The following is a 24,537-nucleotide window of genomic DNA, read 5'->3' as shown; positions in this document are numbered from 1 at the left end:
ACTCGGGTGGTATCCTCAATCCTATCAATGTTATAAAAAAGCCTGTCGGAAGTACCTCGCCCTCGCTCCTTGGTGCAGTATGTCGACCCAACAACTCACTTCTAACATTACGGGCCTCAGACAAGCCTCCCAAAGTCATTTGATAATCGGCGATAAAAGAAACCCGCACGGTTGCATCTAGAATTCCATAGGGTGCAGATAGTGTAGAACCAAGAGATCCAACTGGATAACCGAGCACAATATCAGGTGACGAAGGTGCAGGGAGGAATCTCCTCAGTAGGTGTTGGGCTCTCTACAGGGAAGGGAACATGAACTGGCGAAACCTCATGGATATCTACAAGAACCTCCTGGAGAGGGTATGATACTAGTATAACTGGTGCCATGGAAGGCCCCACTCCATCTGCCCTCACTATCGGTTGTGCCCTCAGTAACTCTCCATCCTCTAGTACTGCCCTTGCGTCCATCCTAGCTCTGATAGTCACCCTGACTTCGGTCATAAATTTCTCGGCGGTCATCTCTTCATTCTTGTCAGGATCCTCCTCAGGATCCTCCTCAGCAACAATCTCTTCTGGGATAACATCCTCAATCGCTACATCCTCAATATGAACATCATTCGGTCCCTTATTAGGGTACTCTATCTAATTTACAATCTGATCTCTAATATGTAATAAAACATCATCGTGTTGTTGCTCCTGAACCTCAGGGTTCGGTCCCCGCTACCCTATACGATAACGAACTATGTTACTATCGTGATATTTATAAGGGTTCCCGTAAGGGTTTTAACTATCAGTACTACGTTAGGAAGTCCGACTATGAACTTGGAAAGAGTTCTTATTAACTTAGTGAACTTATTATTTTAAAGAAAGATCATCTCTGAGGTTTTATAACGCTTAGCTGTGATACAATTTCTGTAACACCCCCAAATATGGAGTCGGTAATCTGGGTTGTCACGAGTTCCATTTCCCTTAGAAATACTTCCTCTTTAATCAATCCACTAACTATTGCATACTAAGACCCCACAATATACATACACACCACAAGTTATAGTCCCAAAGATGAAACATAAAAGAGTACAAGTCATTAAGCCCCACAAATTATAAGTTATTACAACACAAAATGATTTCTAAATAAGTTTACATGTTCCTTGCCATTATAACAATTCATAATTATACACAAGTCTGGTACACCAGAAGTTGAAAACCTAGCCTATCGGTAGATCCCACCTCAGCTATAGTGACACCAACGCCTGCAGGAATTTGCGAAACGTTTCCTATCCTTCGCGAATTGGGAGCTTGGTCATGTTCATATTTTCTAGTTGTTGTTGTGTGATTAATGAATAAATAAAGGGTGAGCAACGCAGCCCACCAAAATAACATATACCTGATTAATAATATATGAGCATTCTCATAGTGTTTCAGAAAGTACTGGTCATAATATTATGAACGAAGTTCAATATCTTAATGCCATAAAGTCACAAAAATTCTCAATATATACTTTTTTATAATCTCTGAAATCATCTGTGATGCAGAACATACACAAAGTTCTATTAAATAGATTGTATAAAAATATTATTACAAGATGATCTCATACATCTAACCTTGATTTCACGTTTTTCTCAAAAACTTTGCCATACATTATGCAACATTTACTAGATATATTTTTAAAAGATGAAGTTACGAGATAATTTAATATAATCATATATCTTATCCACAAAACTCTTTGAAACTACTATTGTTCAAAGTATCACCAGTTTTCAAATGTTTATCTTATAGATGAAGTTACGAGATACTTCATTTGATAAAAACATCATTTTGGAAGCTCGACCCTGCCAACACTCATCGGTCACCCAGCCATAGCCTTTCTATCGAAGTGCTCTGGGTAGTATTGAAAATATATCCAGACTGGATGGTGAACTCATTATGGGAGTTTTCCGCTCCAGGAAGACAACCTACGATGATCAGTCACAGTAGTACAACCCCATAATTTTCTACATGTAGAGGAGAATAGTTGGATTTATTTGTCAACCAAACGCTGGACTTCTAAGGAATGGAACTTCTTAGAGGAAGTTCTGGACCATTTGGACCAATAAAGTAAGGCTGGGCCGGTTACGCCACTCCTAGTTTGGATGAACTCCATGACTCTGAAATGTAAAGCTCGTCTCACTTTCCCCAAGTAAAACTTGTTGATACGGCTCCACCAAGAAGCCATATCTAGTTGGAAAGGAGAACTTACTGATATTTCCCAGGCGATGCCTATTAATGGATTAAAACTGTTCCATGGATTTACTTCCCTAACGTTGGGTAACTAATCAAAAACTTATTTATCTATTCAGCAATTTCATTGCGAATATAAAAATACAACACTGAGAAGGAACTCCTATTTTTAAGCGAATTTTTAAATCCCCTTCATAAAGAAGATTTAAACTTAAAAACAGGGTTTAGGGTCCTCTCTATTCTTTTGAAAATGATTTTGATAAAGTTCAAAAATAATCTTTGAAAATATTTAAATTAAGAATCATTTAAATAATATCAATCATTTTCAAAATTATTAGACGAATATCAAGACATTATTCTTTAAGAAAATAAAGAATATTATTTAATAAAATAAGCGGAGTCGTAAGTCCTTGAATGAATATTCAAAACTAATATTTATTTAATAAATAAAATAAGTTTCATAAGTAGAATCTCTATTTGAATAATCAAAATAATCTTTGATCGTAATAAAAATCTTAAATGAATACTCATAAAAAATATTCACTTATAATTTAAAACTATCGAATAAGTATTATTCGATTAATATTTTTGAAAACTATATATAATATACTTGGGAACATCGCCTCCAAGTTTAGGTACAATATTCAAATTGTATGCCCTACTCCAAGAGGATACGCAAAATATCGCTAAATACTAGTATAAATATTATGTAGCTCGTAAGCTCTACTTAAAGCAATTGTATTTGACAATGAAATATCATGATTTCAAAACATGCATACATATATATATCATATCAACATGCTTCCTAAAACATACATTCATATATATATATATATATATATATATATATATATCACAAGATTTTGCTAACAGTACTCATGCAATTATCTCAAGATAACGCATAGATATATATATATATATATATATATATATATATAACATCACAACAATAGTAATACGGGTAGAAAACTTGCCTGATCGAACGTCCGGGCTGGTAATGAGCTTAGGGTGGGTCCGGTAACCTATAAAAAATAACATAAGCCTGAATTAATCATTGGTCTCTTAAGAAACTAGACTTCACTCATACATACCCTAACGCTCGCTTTTAGGCTTAAAGGTTTACGTTAGTCGCTCGCGTACCCTCGGCTCCACTATTTTTTATTAAATTGACCGTTAAACATTTTGAAGTGAATCCTTTGCGAGATCCTTACTAACTGCCTAAGCATCTTTACATAATTGTTTCGTATTTCGATAAGCCTTTTAGGGGCATTAAACATGGCCTCAAAGTTACTCGAGTGGTAGGGGTTCGCTCGCGAAATGTCGTTAATTAAAACGGTCTTTTCTCCTAAACCGTAAATCGGATTAAAGCGATCCACATATCAAAACGAAGCTTAAAACATAACCTATCTAAAAATGGTAGTGGTTAGTTCTTCGATGTGGGTATTGGGGTCCAAAATTTATGCAAAAAATAGTTTAAACAAAAATAGGGCATTACGACGGCTATAACCTAACGATTTCCAAATTTTCAACCATACTAATCTACACCAAATCAACCACAACTCAACTAGAATTCAAGATCAACTCAACCACCAATCGTTTACCATTAATCTAGGTCAAAACAAGCACAAGAACCACCACTATCAACAAGTATCATTCCTAACTCCATAATCAACAAAAACACTTAACAAAAAAGCTCTAAACATGCTTAAACATCCATTCCACTAACCAATCATCTAAACATCATAAAATCCAAATAGACCAAACTTAAAACTAAGGGTTTGAGAAGTTATACCTTCCTTGGAGAGTGGAGAATCACTTAGAGAGCCTTAAATAACCACTAACTATCTGTACTAAGCTTGTATCTTGAAGAAAACATAAGAAAACACAAAGTTAGTTTCTTGAAAACACTATTCATCAAGAACTTTGATGAATTTATTAGCTTAGTAAACCTTGGAATCTTGGCTTCAAACTCATAGCATATCTAAGTTATCAATTATAGAAGCAAATGAAACTAACCTCTTAATTTTCCAAGGAGTGTAGCTAAGGTTTTGAAAATTATTCCTAGCTTTTAAAAGAAGAAGTCGAAGCAAAACAATGGGGGAAGAAGGGAGACTTTTCTTGGTTGATTTAGGGAAGTACGAAATGTAATGTTTGGTTGAGATCAATTCCTTGGATAAATATCTTGTTTTAATCTTATTAAGTGATTACCTTACTTGATTACATCATCTCCAAGCCACTTATTTTTATCATATAGTTTGATGATGTCACCTTGATTATAATCCACTTGCTTAATCTCTCTTGCTTCTTGTACAAGCTTGTTCCTTGACCGTTTATTTGTTATATGGTTCGCTTAACTCTCATTCTCGTTGATCGTTCGAGGGATCATATCCGTGACCTTATCATTAGGGGTTCCCTAAGCTTTTTTAATATCTTCTGTTCCTTTAACAATCTTCCTTTATAATCCTTGGATTTAATTCCTTTAATCGCATTACCTTATACTTAATTTCTTCGGCATCTGGTGGATTTTCGGGAAAAATCAAAGTGTTTGAATTTGAATTTGAATTCTGGCGACCTTTACATACACTCATTTACATTACGGAATACTAATATGATTTCAATATTTCCATAACAGAACTCATATATAATGTGCTATGATAATTTTCTTAATCAGCAAAGGTTACTATTCATCATGGTTTCAAAAATTCCAAAAATTGGGGTTATTACATATAGAGTATTTTGAGCCGATTTAGTTGGAAACCGGTTTAGTGTATATACAGCCGATCTAGAGCGTAACCCCATAACTTTATGGAAGATCTGCTTAACTCATCATTGATCACACGATATCTAAAAATGTATGATATCTCCTCTCTAAAACTCTGTTCCATTGAGGCGTTCCAGGAGGAGTAAGTTGTGATACGATACCACACTCCTTCAAAAACCTTTAAACTCGTGGCTTAAGTGTTCTCCTCCAGGATCTGATCGTAGAATTTTTACTACTTTCACATGTTTGCTTTTCTACTTCGTTCTTGTATTCTTTGAACTTTTCAAAAGAATCGTATTTGTTCTTCAAAAGGTACATATATTCATATCTAATGAAATCATCAGTAAACATAATGAAGTAGTAAAGGCCACCTCTTGTCATCGCACGCATTGGACCATATACCATGTATAAGTCTTAATCTTTCGGTGGCCCTTTCACCTTGTCCGGTAAAAAGAGCTTTAGCCATTTTTCCAATGAGGCAAGATTTGCATTCTTCGTATGATTCAAAATCAAACGTATCCAAGTAGTCATCTTGATGTAACTTGGAAATGCGTTTCTTTTTTATGTGGCCTAAACGACAATGCGAGAGGTATGTTTAATTTAAGTCTATCATCTTAATACGTTTGTTATCATTACTATTTATATTATAAACATGAGTATCAAGATCAAGAACCTATAAACCATTAAACAAACGTGCAACCTCGTAGGTAACATTATTCAATGAAAAGGAACAACTATTGAAAGGCATATGTCATAGCCTACTCGTTTATTCGAGTATTTAACTCAACTCAAATAAGAATGTAATAAGTAAATAGTGGATCAAGCATCAGAGAGATCTCACAAAGTAACATCTGTCAAAGAATAAAGAAACATTGTTCATCTGCAGACTTGAAGATTCACTGGAAGAAGTTCAAGAATTTGATCATGCCTCAGTGATGTAAATCAAGATCGTGGATTCAATCAAGTGACAGAGATCTCGTCAAGGTATCATTTATTACAAGGATTCAATCAGAACAACAGAGTCAAGACATGAAGAAACGTCACGAAAGTTAGTCACTCATGAACCAGACAGTACATCGAGTGTCAGCATTGAAGTGACGGAATTGATTCATAAGTCTCAGTGACTTTCAGAAGATTGTCAGAAGAATGGTTGCTGCTCAGCGTTAGTATTAATTCTCCATTAATTAATTAAGTCATATAATTTAATTAAGAAAATAAATTATATCTGCAAGGATTAATTTATTAATTAATTGAATTAAATTGATTAATTAATTTAGAATTAATATTAAGGAATTACAGAATTTTAATTGGTTTAAATCTATTTAAATTGAAACAAGACAATCTGAATTGTATTAATATGACAATCGGTATGACAATCAATAGTCATACTGAAAGTCATGCTAATTCATTTAATTGTCTTGTTAGAATTTTTATTAGATTAAAAATCTGTTATTAATCTTTGCAAGACAATCTGAATTGTACTTATGTAACAATCGGTATGACAATCAATTGTCATACCGAAAGTCATGCTGGTTCAAAGGATTGTCATTGCAGTTCATTTGCATTCGGCTGTTTACTTAAAAAGAAACAAAAGAAGCAGAAGTGAACATCATCCAACTATTCAGCAAAAACAGAACATACAGAAGAACAAAAGAGAAAAAGAAGCAGAAAAATATTACATCCATTCTGCAACTTCAAGATCAATTTCTAGATTGTAAAGTTATATCCAATCAACTAGAAATACTTATCTTGTTCTTGTGTATCAATCTAGCGGATTAAAATCCCTAGAACTTAATCTCAAATCGCTTTTAGCATTTGATCTTTTAATTACAAAAATAGAAAAAGTTCATGTCGAATTTATTCTAAATTTGTAATAATTGATTTGAGATTAATCCCTTGTAACCGATACCGTAGTTGTAACACCTTTCAAGTTTAATAAAAGTTTTATTTAACTTGAATTTTGTTTCACAATTTTATTCCGCATTTTATTCGACGAAACGGTATTGTTTGCATTCAACCCCCCCTTCTACAAACAAATTGGGACCTAACAATTGGTATCAGAGCCTTCTGATTAACGTACAAATCAAGATCCTAGACTTTTGTGTTTCTTTCACTTCTTGAATTTTTATTCACTCAAAAATTCATAATGACTACACAAAAAGTTGGAACCGTTAAAATTCCACTTTTCGATAAAGAAAATTATGTGATGTGGAAGAAGAAGATGCTACTGTTTTTACAGGTTGCTAATCCCAAATATTTGCAAGTGTTGAAGAAGGGTCCAAAAATTCCTATGGTTATTGAACCAGAGGTAATAGAGAATGATGTGGTGATCACCGAAGCGAGAACTTATGTGAAGGATCCTGAGGACTTCTCTCCTGCTGAAATAGAAGAAGCTTCCCTGGATGCTAGCCTTCAATTAATCTTAGTAGATTCCCTTAATCCCCTAATGAACAGACATGTGATGAATTGTAAAGATTCTAAACATATCTGGGAAACTATTGAGATTATTAATGAAGGCACAGAGGAAGTTAGGGAGAACAAACTAGAAATCCTAACCTCTGAGTATGAATACTTCAAATCTAATCCAGGAGAAGGAATCACTGAAGTGTTTGAGAGGTACAATGCATTGATCAACAACCTGAACATTAATGGTAAATACTATTCCATCAGGGAGGTCAATAAAAAGTTCCTTTTAACACTGCCAACTCATCTCGAACATAGAATCACTGCCATAAGAGAAGCAAGAGATCTGAGTGAGATTTCTTTGGAAAGGCTCTATGGTGTGTTAAAGACTTATGAGTTGGAGCAGATTCAGCAGAAGGAAGTTTACGGGAAAGGAAGAGTGGTCAGCACGTCTACTGCTCTGGTAGCTGATGAACAACAACAACAACAACCACTATATCAACAACAATCTCAACAGTCAGATAGAATGGTACAGTCTTCCAAGGTTGAAGATAATGTGATAGTAGCAGAATTTGATTCACCTACTACAAATCAATCAGGAGATGATTATTATTCCTTGGAAGAACTGGAGCAATTGGAGGATGAGTCAATGGCCCTGATTGTCAAGAGATTCTCAAATGTCAGATTCAAAAGGAATCCCAAGTTCAAGTACAAGTCCAACTACAACAGATTCCAGAAAGGTGGATCTTCATCCTCTAACACCAGCAGTGGTGGGTATAAAACAGGGATGGTTGATCGAAGCACCATTCGATGCTTCAACTGTAATGAGTTGGGACACTTTGCCACAGAATGCAGGAAGCCAAAACAAGCAAGGAAGAACTCTTACGATTCTAATCAGAAGAGTAAATCTGAAAGGGCGTACCTGGCAAAGGGAAGAAGCTGGGATGATACTGACAGTGAAGATGAAGAAGTTGGGAATCTTGCTCTCATGGCTAGTGATGCAAGCACCTCATCGTCAAGAAAAGAGGTAAAACTTTCTGATGCTGAAATGGTTTATCATCTAAGAGGTAACTTAGATTGTGCTCGTCGTGATAATGAATTGTTAAATCAACAAATCAAAGACCTTGAGAAAGAGGTCAATGAATTAAGACTTGTGCACATTAATCAAGATAAACTTAAAGACCAAGTATCTTTTCTAGAGAATAGAGTTGACTGTTATAGACAACTCGAAACTATTCTCAAAGACAAGATCACTGGTCTTGAGGCTAAGGTTAAAGCTTACTTTAATTCTTGTTCGAAGTCCAAAGAGTTTTACAATAAGCAAGCTGTTAATCAAACACATGGAATAGGTTATGATTACAATGCTGCTATTGGAAAATTAGGCATAAACTCCCCTCCTCATGTATGTGCTAAAGGCAGGGAAGTACCACATGTGCTTAAGGGTGTTGATGAACCCCTCTATAAGGAATCAATTGCTGAACCATTTGATGAGACCTCTTTTATTATTCAAGAAGAAATCCGTGCTGAAGATAATGCTAATGGGAAAGCTGTCTCCAAGTCAAGTGTGTCAAAAGTTCCAGTCAAGGTTGTGAAAGCAACTGAGACTAACTCAGACACACATGAGTTGGATAGCACAAATGCCATGTCTACCATGCATAAGTTGCCTATTGTTAATCCTTCTCATAAAGCATGTGGTGTTCCTGATTGTATGTCTTGTGCTTTTAATCTGTTGTTTGCTTATTTTAATGGTAAGCATGCTTCTAATGATAAGACTACTCCTCGTCAGCATGTGAATAATAGAAAGCATGATAGGTCTAAGACTGCTAGTCCTCCTAAAGCTAGAAAGGAGACATTTGTGCCTAAGCCTAAACATAAATCTGATAAGGCTGTTTTAAAGGTCAAATGTTCAGTCATTGAGAATGTTGAGAATAGTGAAATTAAGAATGTTGTTTTGCCTGATAAAGGCCAATTTTACAAGTATGCCGGACCCAGCCAAGCTTGGGTTCCGAAGAAGTTCTAATCCATTTATATTGCAGGGCATTAAACAGGTACAACCGGTAGTGTGGATTCTTGACAGTGGATCGTCAAGACATATGACCGGAGATAGAGCCCTGCTATCAAATGTGGTTGAGAAAGCTGGCCCAGTGGTTACCTTTGGAGATAACAGCAAAGGTTTAACGGAGGGATATGGCTGTTTGCAAGCTGGAAATGTTATCATTGAAAATGTATATCTTGTGCAAGGACTTGAACACAATCTGCTTAGCATTAGTCAGTTCTGTGACAACGGCTACAATGTTTTATTCGACAAGCTGAAGTGTCAGATTCTGCACAAGAAAAGTGAAAAACCCTCCTTAATGGGAATACGGAAAGGAAATCTGTTCGTAGCTGACATGAACTCTGGAAGCAATCTTGAAGTCAATTGTTTCTATGCAAAAGCATCGTCAAATGAGAGTTGGCTATGGCACAAGAGACTTTCCCATCTCAATTTCAAGACAATGAATTCTCTTGTCAAAAGAGAATTGGTAAGAGGTCTGCCTCAGCTGGAATTCTCTCCAGAAGGACTATGTGAGGCTTGCCAGAAAGGAAAGTCAAAGAAAGCAAGTCACAAAGGCACTGACACATCTTCCATAACTGGTGTTCTGCAATTATTGCACATGGATTTATTTGGTCCAGTTAATATCCTTTCTATGTCAAAGAAGTGTTACTGTCTTGTGATAGTTGATGACTATTCCAAGTATACGTGGGTTTTATTTCTTCACTCTAAGGATGAAACACCACAAGTTGTGATTGATCATATCAAGATGATTGAGTTAGATTCTAACGTCCCTGTTAGAGCAATAAGGTCAGATAATGGAACAGAATTCAAGAATGCACTTCTAAATGGATTCTGTACAGACAAAGGGATTACCAGACAATTTTCAGCTCCTAGAACTCCTCAGCAAAATGGAGTGGTAGAAAGGAAGAATCGTACATTGATTGAAGCTGCAAGAACGATGTTAAATGAATCAGGTCTTCCAATGTACTTTTGGGCTGAAGCTGTCAATACTGCATGTTATACTCAGAATCGAACTCTAATCAACAAAGACTTCATGAAAACTCCTTATGAGATTTTGAATGAACAGAAACCTTCTATCAAATACTTTCATGTATTTGGTGCCAGATGCTTCGTGCTCAAGGATGGAGATGATCGTCGTGGTAAGTTCGAGGCAAAGGCATATGAGGGTATTTTTGTTGGATATGGAAGAAGATCATATAGAGTGTATATCATTGATCAACACAAAGTAACTGAAAGTGTCAATGTTACATTTGATGACACTAAACTCCCTAGTATCCAAACTGAAGATCCTTCTGAGAAACTGAAGTTTGATGATACGTCAGATTCAGAGTCAGAACATGGTCAAGAACCTGAGGTTGTTGCTGTTGAAGAACCTGTTAATCCTGATAATACTCAAGGTAATAGTGATGGAAACTCTGGAAACAATGGAGATACCACTGCTACTGACGGAGAATCTTCAAGTCAACATGGCAACAACTCAGGGGGAGATGCTGAAGGATCATCTAGTAGGACACAACATCACAATGAATTTCAAGGCGAATCATCAAGATCAAATCTTCCAAGACAGACTGTCTGGAATAAAGCTCACCCTTTAGAGTTGATTATTGGTGATCCAGATGTTGGAGTCAGAACTAGACGTGCTACTCAAAATGAGTGTCTGTTCTCAGGATTTCTTTCTGAGATGGAACCTAAGAAAATTGAAGAAGCACTAACTGATCCAGATTGGGTGATTGCTATGCAAGATGAACTCAATCAGTTTGAAAGTCAACAAGTCTGGAAACTGGTACCTAGGCCTGTACACAAGAAAGCTGTTGGTACAAGGTGGGTATTCAGGAATAAACTAGATGAAGATGGTGTGGTTACAAGAAACAAGGCAAGACTGGTAGCTAAAGGGTATTCTCAAGCTGAAGGTATTGATTATGATGAAACCTATGCTCCAGTGGCTAGACTTGAGGCCATCAGGATATTTCTGGCATTCGCAGCATTTTCAAACTTTAAAGTTTATCAAATGGATGTCAAGAGCGCCTTTCTGAATGGAAAGCTGGATGAAGAGGTATATGTAGAGCAACCTCCTGGTTTTGAAGATCCAGATCATATGGATTTTGTCTTCTTTCTTTTCAAGGCTATCTATGGGCTAAAACAGTCACCAAGAAAATGGTATGACACTCTCTCTGAATTTCTTATTGAAAATAGCTTTATTAGAGGTGTCATAGACAAAACTCTCTTTTCTAAAAAACATAAGAATGATACTATATTAGTCCAAGTCTATGTGGATGATATAATATTTGGGTCTACTAATGATAATCTCTGTAAGAGATTTGCTAAGTTAATGCACAGCAAGTTTGAAATGAGCATGATGGGAGAGCTGAAGTTCTTTCTTGGATTACAAGTAAATCAAAGGTTAGATGGAACATTTATTTGTCAATCCAAGTATCTCAAGGAACTCCTCAAAAAATACAATCTAGAGGATTCTGCATCAGCAAGGACTCCATCAACTACAGCTGTCAAGCTTGGACCATGTGAAAACTCCATTAAGGTAGATGTCACAAGCTACAGAGGTATGATTGGCTCGTTACTCTATCTTACTGCGAGTAGACCAGATATTATGTATGCTACATGCCTATGTGCAAGGTTCCAAGCGGATCCTAGAGATATTCATCTCGTTGCTGTTAAACGAATCTTAAGATATCTTAAGGGAACACCAAATCTGGGTATTTGGTACCCTAAAGAATCTGGTTTTAACCTTGTCGGATATACAGATTCAGATTATGCAGGAAGTGTTGTTGATAGGAAAAGCACCTCAGGAAGTTGTCAATTCCTAGGAAGCAGGCTAGTCTCATGGTACAGCAAGAAACAGCAAACAGTTTCCAACTCAACGGCCGAGGCTGAATATATTGCTGCTGGAAGCTGCTGTGCTCAGATCTTGTGGATTAGGAACCAACTACGAGACTATGGCTCTGTATTGAACAAGATTCCTATTTTATGTGACAACACAAGTGCAATAGCCATCACCAACAACCCTGTGCAGCACTCGAGGACAAAGCACATTGACATCAGGTATCATTTTATTAGAGAGCACGTCATGAATGGTACTGTTGAACTATTTTTTGTTCCAACAGAAGAACAAATAGCAGATATTTTCACTAAACCACTTGACGAATCCACATTTACCGGATTAGTTGGTAAATTGGGCATGTTGAATAGTTTTAGTGATTAATTTAGTTAATATCTGGGATCTGTTCTTGAATGAATTTACAAATGAATTTTTCATAAATGAAAAATTCACTTGCAAATTTATTTTATCATTTTATCATATTTCTTGCTTATTTCTATGTAATATATATTATCTTATCTATTTTTATTTTCCCTATTTGTTAATTTAAAATATCTCAGAATATTTTATTTCCTCTAAAAATATTGTTCTATGAATTTTATTTGCTAAAATTCAATAGAAATCTATTTTTGGAATAAAAATAATAAATTCTGATATATTATCTTTGTTTCTGTAAAAATTTTAAGTGTTTATTTCAGTTTTACTATTTTGAAATATAGTTTCAGTACATAAATAGAAGTCTGTACATATTCATTTTGTTTTTCTACTGCAAAGACAATCGGCAAGACAATTAAAATTGTCTTGCTGAAAATCATTTCAGTACTTATATATATATACTTATTTTCATAATTAATTCTGTGTGAAAACCTTTTATTTCCAGAATGACAATCGGCAAGACAATTGAAATTGTCTTGCTGAAAGTCATTTGCGAATATAATTGTCATTTCAGTGTTTTTCAGTTTAGTTTTATACTGGCAAGACAATCGGTATGACTATTGATTGTCTTACCAGTTATAAACATTATATATATCTATTTTATTTTTATTTTGCCTGGTATGACAATCGGTATGACTATCAGATTGTCATACCAGTTATAATTTTTAATACTTATTCGTGTATTTCATTTCCTTCTTTTTGCCTGGTATGACAATCGGTATGACAATCCCGGATTGTCATACCAGCTGTTATATAAAGCTTTTTGCTGTGTTGTTTTACACCAATTCCACTTAACAGTTCATTTAAAAAAAAAAAATTGAACAGTTTTTCACTCCTAATCTTTCTCTCTTCTCTCTCTTCGAACCAAACCAACAATCTGAGTCTTTCCTTGCTCGAGTTTTTACTCAGCAAACTTAATCTTCACTCCTGTGATATATACTTACATATATATACATACAGGAGTGCTGTCCAAATTTTCAAAATCTGTGATTAATCAGTTTGCCCCTTCAAATTCCATTTGTGTTGGTTGATTTTGAAATTTTTTTTGTTGTTTTATTTTTATTTCTGATTTGTGTCGTTTGGCTTGTGTCATCTGGATTTGTGAGTTATAGATTTTAACGAGATACATTCCTGTCTAAATTTTTCGATTATAATTAATTTAATTCGAATTATTAAATTAATTTAATTAATTCAAATTTTCTTAATATTATTCTTAAAATTCTGAAAGTGTGTGCCTTATTATTATTTTAAAATGGCTCTCAATTTCCAACTTGTCGCGCATAATCTAGTTGGTTATTTCAATCCGGAAAAATGTGATGTTGAAAAATTTAAGCCTTGGATTAGATTTTTAAATGATCATTCGATTGTTAGCTCTGCTATTAAATCAAATGTGATTCTAAACGTCGATCTACTTAGACTGATTTGCACAACTTCTACTGTGGCCGATGATTCAAAATCTTTTTCATTCACCATTGCAAACACACAGTATGTAGTTGATGAAACAGTCGTCAATCGTGCGTTAAATTTTCCACTAGACAATTTCTGTAATTTACCCTCTGAAAATGATATCACAAATTTTTTCAATGCTATTCACTATCAGGGGGTGATCAATTTAACCAAACTTTCTAAATCAAATTTGGTGTCTGAATGGGATATATTCTTCGATACACTTTCCAAAGTGTTTGCCAACTGCACAAAATCTAATTTTCATAACATTACTTCCACCCTGCAGTATATTGGTCTTGCGGTTGTTTTCAATCAAAGGATCAATTTTGGCAAACTACTTTTTCCCATTCTCTTGAGACGTCTAACTTCTGCTTTACGTGATCATTCTACAAATCGTAGGGTATCATGTTACTATGCTCGTTTTCTTATGCTCATAGCAGATCATCTACTCACCCCTGAACACAAAGCACTTTTTGCTAACTCTGCTGTAACCGAACCCCCACCAGTTAGCAAAAAGATTTACACTCGCCAAGACACAACCTTCAAATTTATGCAAGTACCAGTACTTGTATCTGCTTTCATGGCCAATTATATTCCCTTGCCTATTTTTAATCTTCCCGGCCATGAACAGCAACCTCAACCTCCAGTGGTTCAAGCCACCCAGGCTCTTCCATTACAGGTAGTAACTCCTCACTCTCTCTCTCACTCTCTTCCTACTTCTGTTAACAGACCCTCAGTGGTTGATAGGGCTGACCATGAAGTTGTAGAACCACAGCTTCAATCCCAGGTCATAGAGCCAAACACAGAGTCTCATTCTATCTCACCCTCTCCCCCACTGTCTAAAATGTTACCCAGAAGATTATTAGGAAGTAGTACAATGTCAAATATGAGTGAACCCTCAGCTCTGCCTCCTCCTAAGAAAAGAAAAACCTATTCTGAGGCATCTGAAAGCTTATCCTTGTCCTCCCAACAGGACATGGACTTTGAAATGGCCAATGAACAGTTACTAGAGGCATTCTCTCAACAGGATGCATCTATTGAAATTCGCCATCGGGCCATGGCATCTTGTACTGAGTCAAGCACAATTCCATTACTCACAATGGAACCATACACTTCCCCAGATAATACTCAGGACACCCAGCGAGGAGTGCACGTAGAGTCGGTTACAGTGCCTGCCATAGTTACGGCAGAAGAGCAGTCACATGCTTCAGAGGGAAAATCTGACTCTCCGCCATCTTTAATAGAGTCATTTTCTCCCCTCCCAGATCCAACAACTCTGGCTCCCTTATGGGATTCTCCACTCGCAGATTTATCTGGAGAAAGTGGAGGGCAACTCGGTCAATCTATCCCTGAAGCAATTCAGACATCTATTCCAAAAGATTTGATAGCATTGACTGAGGATCGGGACTCGCGAATTCCCATTGCACCACCACTGACCTCTCTTGAAGAGGCTAGGGTGATTTTTAATGCAGGTACACAAGAACAGCAATTGGAAGACTCCTCACGAGCAATCATATTGAGAGAAACACATGCACGTGAGATGAGTGAACCAAATACGAGTGAACTTCAGGTGAGAGCACACACAGACACTGATACTATCAACCTGTTAGCTCAGATTGCTGCCCTGAAAGAAGAACTTGCTAAAAGTCAAGCTGAAGCTCAAGCATTCAAAGCACAAGTGGTTGAACGGTCTTCTTCTTCCACCTCTGTCGACAATCAGCTTGCAATCATAAGGAATGACATCTCAGATTTAAAGACTACTGTAATACCAAAGCTCAATTCTATTCAGGACACTCTAAATTTATCAGCTGATGACATATCCAACTTCTGCTCCCTACATACAAGAATGACTTCTCTTGAAGACCTCGTTGAGATGAATCATTCACTGGACAACTCAAGATTTCTAAAGATAGAGACGGGCATGGAACATCTAAATGAAGGCATGAAGCACTTATATTACATGATCAAGAATTCTCATTGCCCTAATGAAGAACAAAGAGCTTATTTTGAAGGACCGTCTGGTGGAGGATCAGGCTCTGGAAGTGGTGGAGGTTTCAAAGGAAAGTCAGTAGAGGATCCCTCAACTAAGGGGGAGAAGAAAGGGAGTAGTTCCAAAGGGAAAGAAAAAGATACTTCTGCTGGAGATAAAGGAAAGGCTGATGATGCCTACTACAGTGGAGAACAGGATGATTTCGATATTTTTGACATTCCCACTGAACCAGTTCAGGAAGATAAAGATGGGTTATTTGAAGCTGAAGAAGAAAGTGATTTTGAAGATTGGGAAGAAGAAGATACAGTGGATCCTAGGTTTGAGAAAGAATTTCAGAAAGAGCAGTCAGAGATGCAAAGAAAAGAAGCTGAACTCAAGAAGGTCTCACAGATCATTGATAGGAGAAAAGACATACAAAGAACAGAAACTCTTCAAAAGCAACGTCTTCATGACATTAAAGCTCAAGAAAGGAGAAGAGATGTCAGACTGAAGATTGGTGGAAAGTGGGATGAAGCTAGGAGAGTACTCGATATGCCTCAGCTATGCACTAACAATGATAGGCAGTTCTTACATCTTCTTGACAAGCTGGAAATCTCAAATCCTAACAATGACATGTACATGAATGCTATCAAGACTGAAGTCTCAAGGATCACAGCTGCTTTTGATAGATCCCTAAATGAGATGAGCATTTTTGTATATTGTCAGAGTGAAGGATCATTCAAAGTGTCACTTCATCTATTTGAGAATCGTTCGTTGTCAGAGATTTGGGTTCTTTTAAACAAAGTGAAAAGAAGCTCAGAGTTGAATGAAGTTCTTCGGGAAAGGCTTAAAGAGTTTGCCAGCAGGGCTAGTCCTCAAGTGGTCAACAATCCTCATCAAGTGAGATTCTTTAAGTCTGATTGTCTTCAAATCTGTCAGCTAGATGTACAATCTCTTAAAGACTACTCAGCTAAGCATCTGGTCTGGATGGAACATCATTTGAGAACTGCTGGATATTCATCCATGTTGAAGACTCAAGCTGCTGACTTGATTCAAGCTTATTGTGAGAAGAATGTTAAAAGGTACAATCAACTCAAGAATAAGTTGAAGACAGTTGGAGTTCAACCAGTCAGACCTGCAAGCTTCACTTCAGAAAAGGATCGTGTTTTTGACAAGGAATTGCTTCAAGATTTAGAAGAAGGTGAAGTCAGAAGAGAAGACAACTAAAGTCAATTAGCTCAAAACTCAATGTAATATGATTAGAGCGTTATGAATCAAGATAGACTAATGTAGTTATATGTTCAGGCTAGAGGAACATCTATCTTGTATTCACTTGTAAATTTCATTTGGAATCTGGAAAATGTTAAATATAATCCAGAACTTTTCTGCTATTTACTTTACATTACTGTTTATATCTTTTTCTTATTTGTTAGTTGAGTTATCCTCTAGGTATTTGTTGTTATTGTCTAACAAGCAAATAGGGGGAGATTGAAAGGCATATGTCATAGCCTACTCGTTTATTCGAGTATTTAACTCAACTCAAATAAGAATGTAATAAGTAAATAGTGGATCAAGCATCAGAGAGATCTCACAAAGTAACATCTGTCAAAGAATAAAGAAACATTGTTCATCTGCAGACTTGAAGATTCACTGGAAGAAGTTCAAGAATTTGATCATGCCTCAGTGATGTAAATCAAGATCGTGGATTCAATCAAGTGACAGAGATCTCGTCAAGGTATCATTTATTACAAGGATTCAATCAGAACAACAGAGTCAAGACATGAAGAAACGTCACGAAAGTTAGTCACTCATGAACCAGACAGTACATCGAGTGTCAGCATTGAAGTGACGGAATTGATTCATAAGTCTCAGTGACTTTCAGAAGATTGTCAGAAGAATGGTTGCTGCTCAGCGTTAGTATTAATTCTCCATTAATTAATTAAGTCATATAATTTAATTAAGAAAATAAATTATATCTGCAAGGATTAATTTATTAATTAATTGAATTAAATTGATTAATTAATTTAGAATTAATATTAAGGAATTACAGAATTTTAATTGGTTTAAATCTATTTAAATTGAAACAAGACAATCTGAATTGTATTAATATGACAATCGGTATGACAATCAATAGTCATACTGAAAGTCATGCTAATTCATTTAATTGTCTTGTTAGAATTTTTATTAGATTAAAAATCTGTTATTAATCTTTGCAAGACAATCTGAATTGTACTTATGTAACAATCGGTATGACAATCAATTGTCATACCGAAAGTCATGCTGGTTCAAAGGATTGTCATTGCAGTTCATTTGCATTCGGCTGTTTACTTAAAAAGAAACAAAAGAAGCAGAAGTGAACATCATCCAACTATTCAGCAAAAACAGAACATACAGAAGAACAAAAGAGAAAAAGAAGCAGAAAAATATTACATCCATTCTGCAACTTCAAGATCAATTTCTAGATTGTAAAGTTATATCCAATCAACTAGAAATACTTATCTTGTTCTTGTGTATCAATCTAGCGGATTAAAATCCCTAGAACTTAATCTCAAATCGCTTTTAGCATTTGATCTTTTAATTACAAAAATAGAAAAAGTTCATGTCGAATTTATTCTAAATTTGTAATAATTGATTTGAGATTAATCCCTTGTAACCGATACCGTAGTTGTAACACCTTTCAAGTTTAATAAAAGTTTTATTTAACTTGAATTTTGTTTCACAATTTTATTCCGCATTTTATTCGACGAAACGGTATTGTTTGCATTCAACCCCCCCTTCTACAAACAAATTGGGACCTAACAACTATTGTTCTGAATCAAAAATAAAAACCTTTCTTGTCCAGACAAGAAACTGAAATAATTGTTATTCCCAAAAAATCTAAACAAGAATTACAGAAGGGGGGTTGAATATAATTCTAGCTTCTTTTTGAATTTTAAGAATGATTTTTCTACAAATAAATAACTGTGTTTGACTTGCAATAGTGCGGAATAAGAATATAACAGAAATTAAATCACAAAGCAATTAAATACAAGTATTTAAAAACTTTCAGGTGGATTAAACTTTTCCACCAGAGATATATATTAAGTAGAGAACTTTGTGATACAAATAGTACACAGCTGCTTAAAGTTGAACAATAAGAACTACAGAGAAATTTTTTATAGATTTTGCTTCATCTATTTCTCTAGTTTTTGCTTCCTAACTTCTTGTTCTTTTCAACTTGCTACCCTTGGTTTATATATCACCAAGTTATATGATAAAAAGACAAGATAATAAGACAAACTATATCTAGTCTAATTTTATGCTGCTACACTTCTCTTTCCAGCATCTTTGAATATCATCTGTTTAGCATGGAAATGGAAATGCTTCTTTGTTCTCTAAATCCTTCAAACAGGCTGCCACATTCCATTTGCATACAACCAACGCATATGACTGTCAAGTCACTATCAACTGCTCTTTTGAATTTGAACATCTGTTGAAATTTAGATTGATCATCCGTTGAAACTTTGTCTGATCATCCGTCAAGACTTATGTTGATCATCCGTTGAAGCTTTGTAAATCATCCGTTGAGACTGTCTTCTTGAGAGTTAACTCTACTTCATTTACACAAGATTAAAAGTCATCTAATATTTACAATTAGCCATCCTATCTTGCATATCAATTTAGTAGTTAACATGACTTTGAATAATCTACAACATCTAGTTCACTAAGATATCCAAGTATGCATAAATGTGCTACTAGTCTTACTGTTACATAAGCTACTCTTTCAACGGATGTTGAAAATGATCATCCATTGAAAGCTACAATTTCACATAACTAAAATCTACTTAGTATTTTATTCAAGTTATCATCAAGTACACAACATATTCCTTAAAATCTCCCCCAATTTATGTATACTAGAATTGTAGCCATAAATTAAGAGAAACTTTATGATAACAAAACACTCTATAAATACAGAATGAAATATAGTAGATTAAAATTTCAAGTGCTATAGTTTATTGAAAATTCTCACAGAGAAAGATTTGTAGAGTGTATTACAGATTATTTTCAAGGTGCTCCTCTAGACTGAGCAAAATAATATCATTTCCTTGATTGCATTGGCTTCTTTCTCAGCTTCACATCACTCTTTTCAATCTGGTTTTGGAGTTATCTGTAAAATTCTGATTCTTCATTATTTGTTAGATCCAGCTTTTCTTGCATTTCTTTTAGAGTTTCATTGCTTGTAATCTTTAGCTGATCTTCCATTCTGAAGAATCTTCTATTGTTCTTTTCATCCTTGAACTCCATGATCCAGTATGGCCTCAAATGCACTCTATCTCTAGTGAAGGGAATAGTCATTACTCTTGGGAATGCATTTGGTCCTCTCCGACTGTTTCTTATTTCCTCAATCTTGTTTAGTACCATTTTCTTGGCTAGTATGTTGAATCCAAAGTTTTTCTTGATTGAGAAGAAGACAGTCACTAAAGTTGAATAGCCTTCATTGAGAATTCTGTGAAGTGGCCATATAATTTCTTTACCACCCCTGTACCTAAGACTAGTCTCTCTGGAAGGTGCTTATAGGCATTAATAGATTTGACTTCTTCAAGCTCATCCAGATAGAGATTTATGTCTAAAAATTCTTTGATATCACATATGAAGAATTGATCTCCTTTGTTGACAGAATGTTTGGGTTTGACCACTTGCTTGGATTTGAGCTTGATAGGCTTGACTGTTTTGACTACTCTTTCCTTTGTTTTCCTTTGTTTGGCAAAGATTGGAAGATTTAGATCAGAAAGAGGCAAATTGTCCCAATCTATAGGTTCATCCTTAGGAACAACAGGATCACCATAAAAGGTGATGTTAGGATCATCCTTGAATTCTGCTTCCTTCACAGTAGGTATGGTTGATTGGCTTGATGTTGTAGATTGGGATGGCATGTAGTCTTCCTTGTCTTCATCAAAATTTATCTTCCTCTTTGCATGCATCTTGTATCTAAACTTCCTTTTTCTCTACTTTGGTTCTTCTTTCTTTCCTTCACCCAGATTCTCAGTTGGCAAAACAGTTTCTGTGATTGCAGGCTTTTTAGCTTGGTTCTTGGCTTCTAAAGCAGCTTGCTTCTGTTATTGTATGAGCCTCACATTTTCCTCTTTCTTAGCCTCTGCAAATTGTGGATGTCCATGTTGGGTTTCGAGCACATAAACGCAACGGAAACAGTAATTAACAACGTAAAAAAATTAGAATTTTCGAAACCCACCGCAGGATCCATGCAAAAAACATATATTTAATTCATAGATCAGATTGTTTACCTTAAGAAGCTTTATCAATTGGTTGACTAATAGAGATCGAAAGCTTGTTCAATCACCACACATCCCGCTCTCGCGATCTACGCTCTATCGGTATCCACACGAATGCTTGAACTCATGGATTGAATGTGTACTAGCACGAACTCGTTTCTTCTTGCTCTTTCCATCTTCTCCCTTCTCCCTTGGTGGCTAGGGTTTTAGTAAAAGTCTTGCTCGCAAAATCAGCTACACAAGAGATATTATATAGAGAGTAGAAAAACGAATTATAACTCTTAATTAATTAGGAGTTGTTATTAATTCGAAATTCCTATTTGTATTATAATTAAGTCTCACTTAATTATTTAACAAATAAATTTCATAATTAATATTAGTAAATTCGAATATCAATATTTATCTAATTAATTAAGTCATACTTAATTAATATTATAAATAATTCGAATTACTTTAATATAATTTAAATCCAATTTAAATTAAATAATCCTTCAAGCATTCTTAGTGTGTGACCCTATAGGTTATTATTACGTTGGCAACGAATTTTAAATCTAATTTAAAATTGTAAACAATGAGCGGCATCTAGTAATACATCATTGCTACCCAAGTAATAATAATTGAATCAGTGATCGATTAAACCTTTTGTGAATAATATACAATGTAATATAATCCATTTAACCAAATATTATAGATTAAACTAGAGGCATGTAATGTGTCATCCTCATCATAGTTTAATCCAAGTTTCATTGATCAATGAGTAGACTATCATATCAAATCAACATTTGAGCGTGGCCACACATTTCATAGTCTAGCTCACACAAGAGGCCAAAAATATCACTCCTAAAATAGGAGGGTTAAATCCCATCTAGATCATTCATATTTCTCATATGATTCATAATATACCTAATGTCCACTTTTATCATTACCCGGTTAAGGATAACTTTTAATGGAATCAATGTATATTAATTCTCGTATAGAAATATAATGACTTCAGGTCTAAGGACCATTACATCATTATCACTGTGAGAATTACTTATGACACAAAAGACATGTAGAATCTCATATTGGGTCTGCCCAACACCATGTACATATATATATCTGCCTGTATTTTTGACTTTAGTATCACTATACCTATGATCAATGAGATGTGATCATCAGTCAACAAACACACCAGTCTTAATGCATTATTATTATCCCTTAATAATAATACTCGACTAGGGACCTTTAGTAATATTGATACTATTCTCATAATCTCATTTTTAAGTCACGTACTTAGAGATAAAGAATTGCATATCATATTTCAAGGACATTTATTAATCTAACATTTATATCACAGTAAATTAAGAATTAATAAATTATAAAAAGAATAATCGATAGAACATAAACATTAATAATCCTAATGTCTTAAACTAAAACATCATAGTGTTGTCTCTAGGGCACAAACACTAATAATCTCCCACTTGAACTAGAGCCTATCACCTGTGTATCTAATACTCATGGAACAAGTATGATCATCGTACTTCTGCTGCGACAAAGCCTTAGTCAGTGGGTCTGTAACACTATCATTACTATGCACTTTACATTAATATCTCCTTAATCATTAATCTTATTAATAAGGCGATATTGCCTAAGAACATGCCTAAACAGTCTCCATGGCAGTTTCAAAAAAATGTCAATATATTCGGCTTCCATAGAATCATCAATGTTCTTGCTGTGAACTCTTCAAGCTAACATCAATTATATTTAGACAAAACACAAAACAGACATAAATTCATAATCATCCTTGTCTGTCCAAAAATTAGGTTCAGAAATTAGTATCAGTGTAACCCTTTACAATCATTTCCCTATCTTCTCCATACACCAAAAATAAAGCTTTAGTCCTCTTTAAGTACTTAAGAATATTCTTGAAAACTATCAAGTGACCCTCACCTGGATTAGACTGATATCTGATCATCATGCTCAAAGCATACGAAACATCAGGATAAATACATATTATTGTATATATTATAGATCCAATTGCTGACTCATCTGGAACTTTCTCAAACGGCCCTTATCATTAATAATTTATGGGGCAATTATCTTTTGAGATCACTATCCCATGAGACATCAAAACATATCATTTCTTTGTCTCTTGCATCATAAAATGATGTAATATTTTATCAATCTATGTATTCTGACTAGGTTGATTAATCTTTTCAATTTATCTCTATAGATCTTGATCCATAATATATAGGTATTATGTAGCATTGCCTAAGTCTTTCACCGAAAACCTATTTCTCAACCAAGTCTTAACAGCCTGTAGAGAAGGTATGTCATTCTATATCTGTTATATGTCATCTACATATAATACTAGGAATGTCACATGGCTCCCACTAACCTTCTTGTAAACACATGGTTCATCTTCATTTTGAATAAAGCCAAAATCTTTGACCGTTTCATCAAAATGAATATTCATTCTCCTTGAGGCTTGCTTCAATCTATAAATACATAGAAGCAACTTAAAAACTATCTTAGCAAACTTTGGATCGATAAAACCCTCAGGTTGTATCATATATACATCTTGTTCAAGGCTCTCATATAAGAAAGCAATTTTGACATGCATTTTCCAAATCTCATAGTCAAAGTAAGCAACTATTGCTAACGAAATCCTGATGGACTTGACCATAGTAACTAGTGAAAAAGTCTCATCATAGTCTATACCATGAATTTGTTTGAAACCTTTTGCCACTAGTTGCACCTTATAGGTCTGTACGTTACCATCCATGTCAGTTTTCTTCTTGAAAACCCATTTGCACCATATAGGTTTAACCCCTTCGAGTGGATCAACTAAAGTCAATACTTTATTTTGATACATGGATTTCATCACAGATTTCTTGGCCTTCATCCATCTCTCAGAGTCTGGACTGTTCATAGCATCTTGGTAGGTGTGAGGCTTATCCTTATCTGTAAGCATCACATCACCATCTTGAGTCAAAAGAAATCCATAATTTCTCCCGGACTCATGGTGAATCCTACTAGATCTACGAATAATATGTGTTTCCTAAAAATGATTACTTTCAACATTTTGATGTACATCCTGATCTTATTCCAACTTTGGTTCAATGTTATCATGTGGTTCTCGATCTTCATCGAGATGTATTATCCTCCCACT

This window comes from Apium graveolens, chromosome 5 (genome assembly GCF_009905375.1).
Source record: "Apium graveolens cultivar Ventura chromosome 5, ASM990537v1, whole genome shotgun sequence".
In the NCBI taxonomy this organism is placed as follows: Eukaryota; Viridiplantae; Streptophyta; class Magnoliopsida; order Apiales; family Apiaceae; genus Apium; species Apium graveolens.
Note: the sequence above shows the minus strand (reverse complement) of the source record.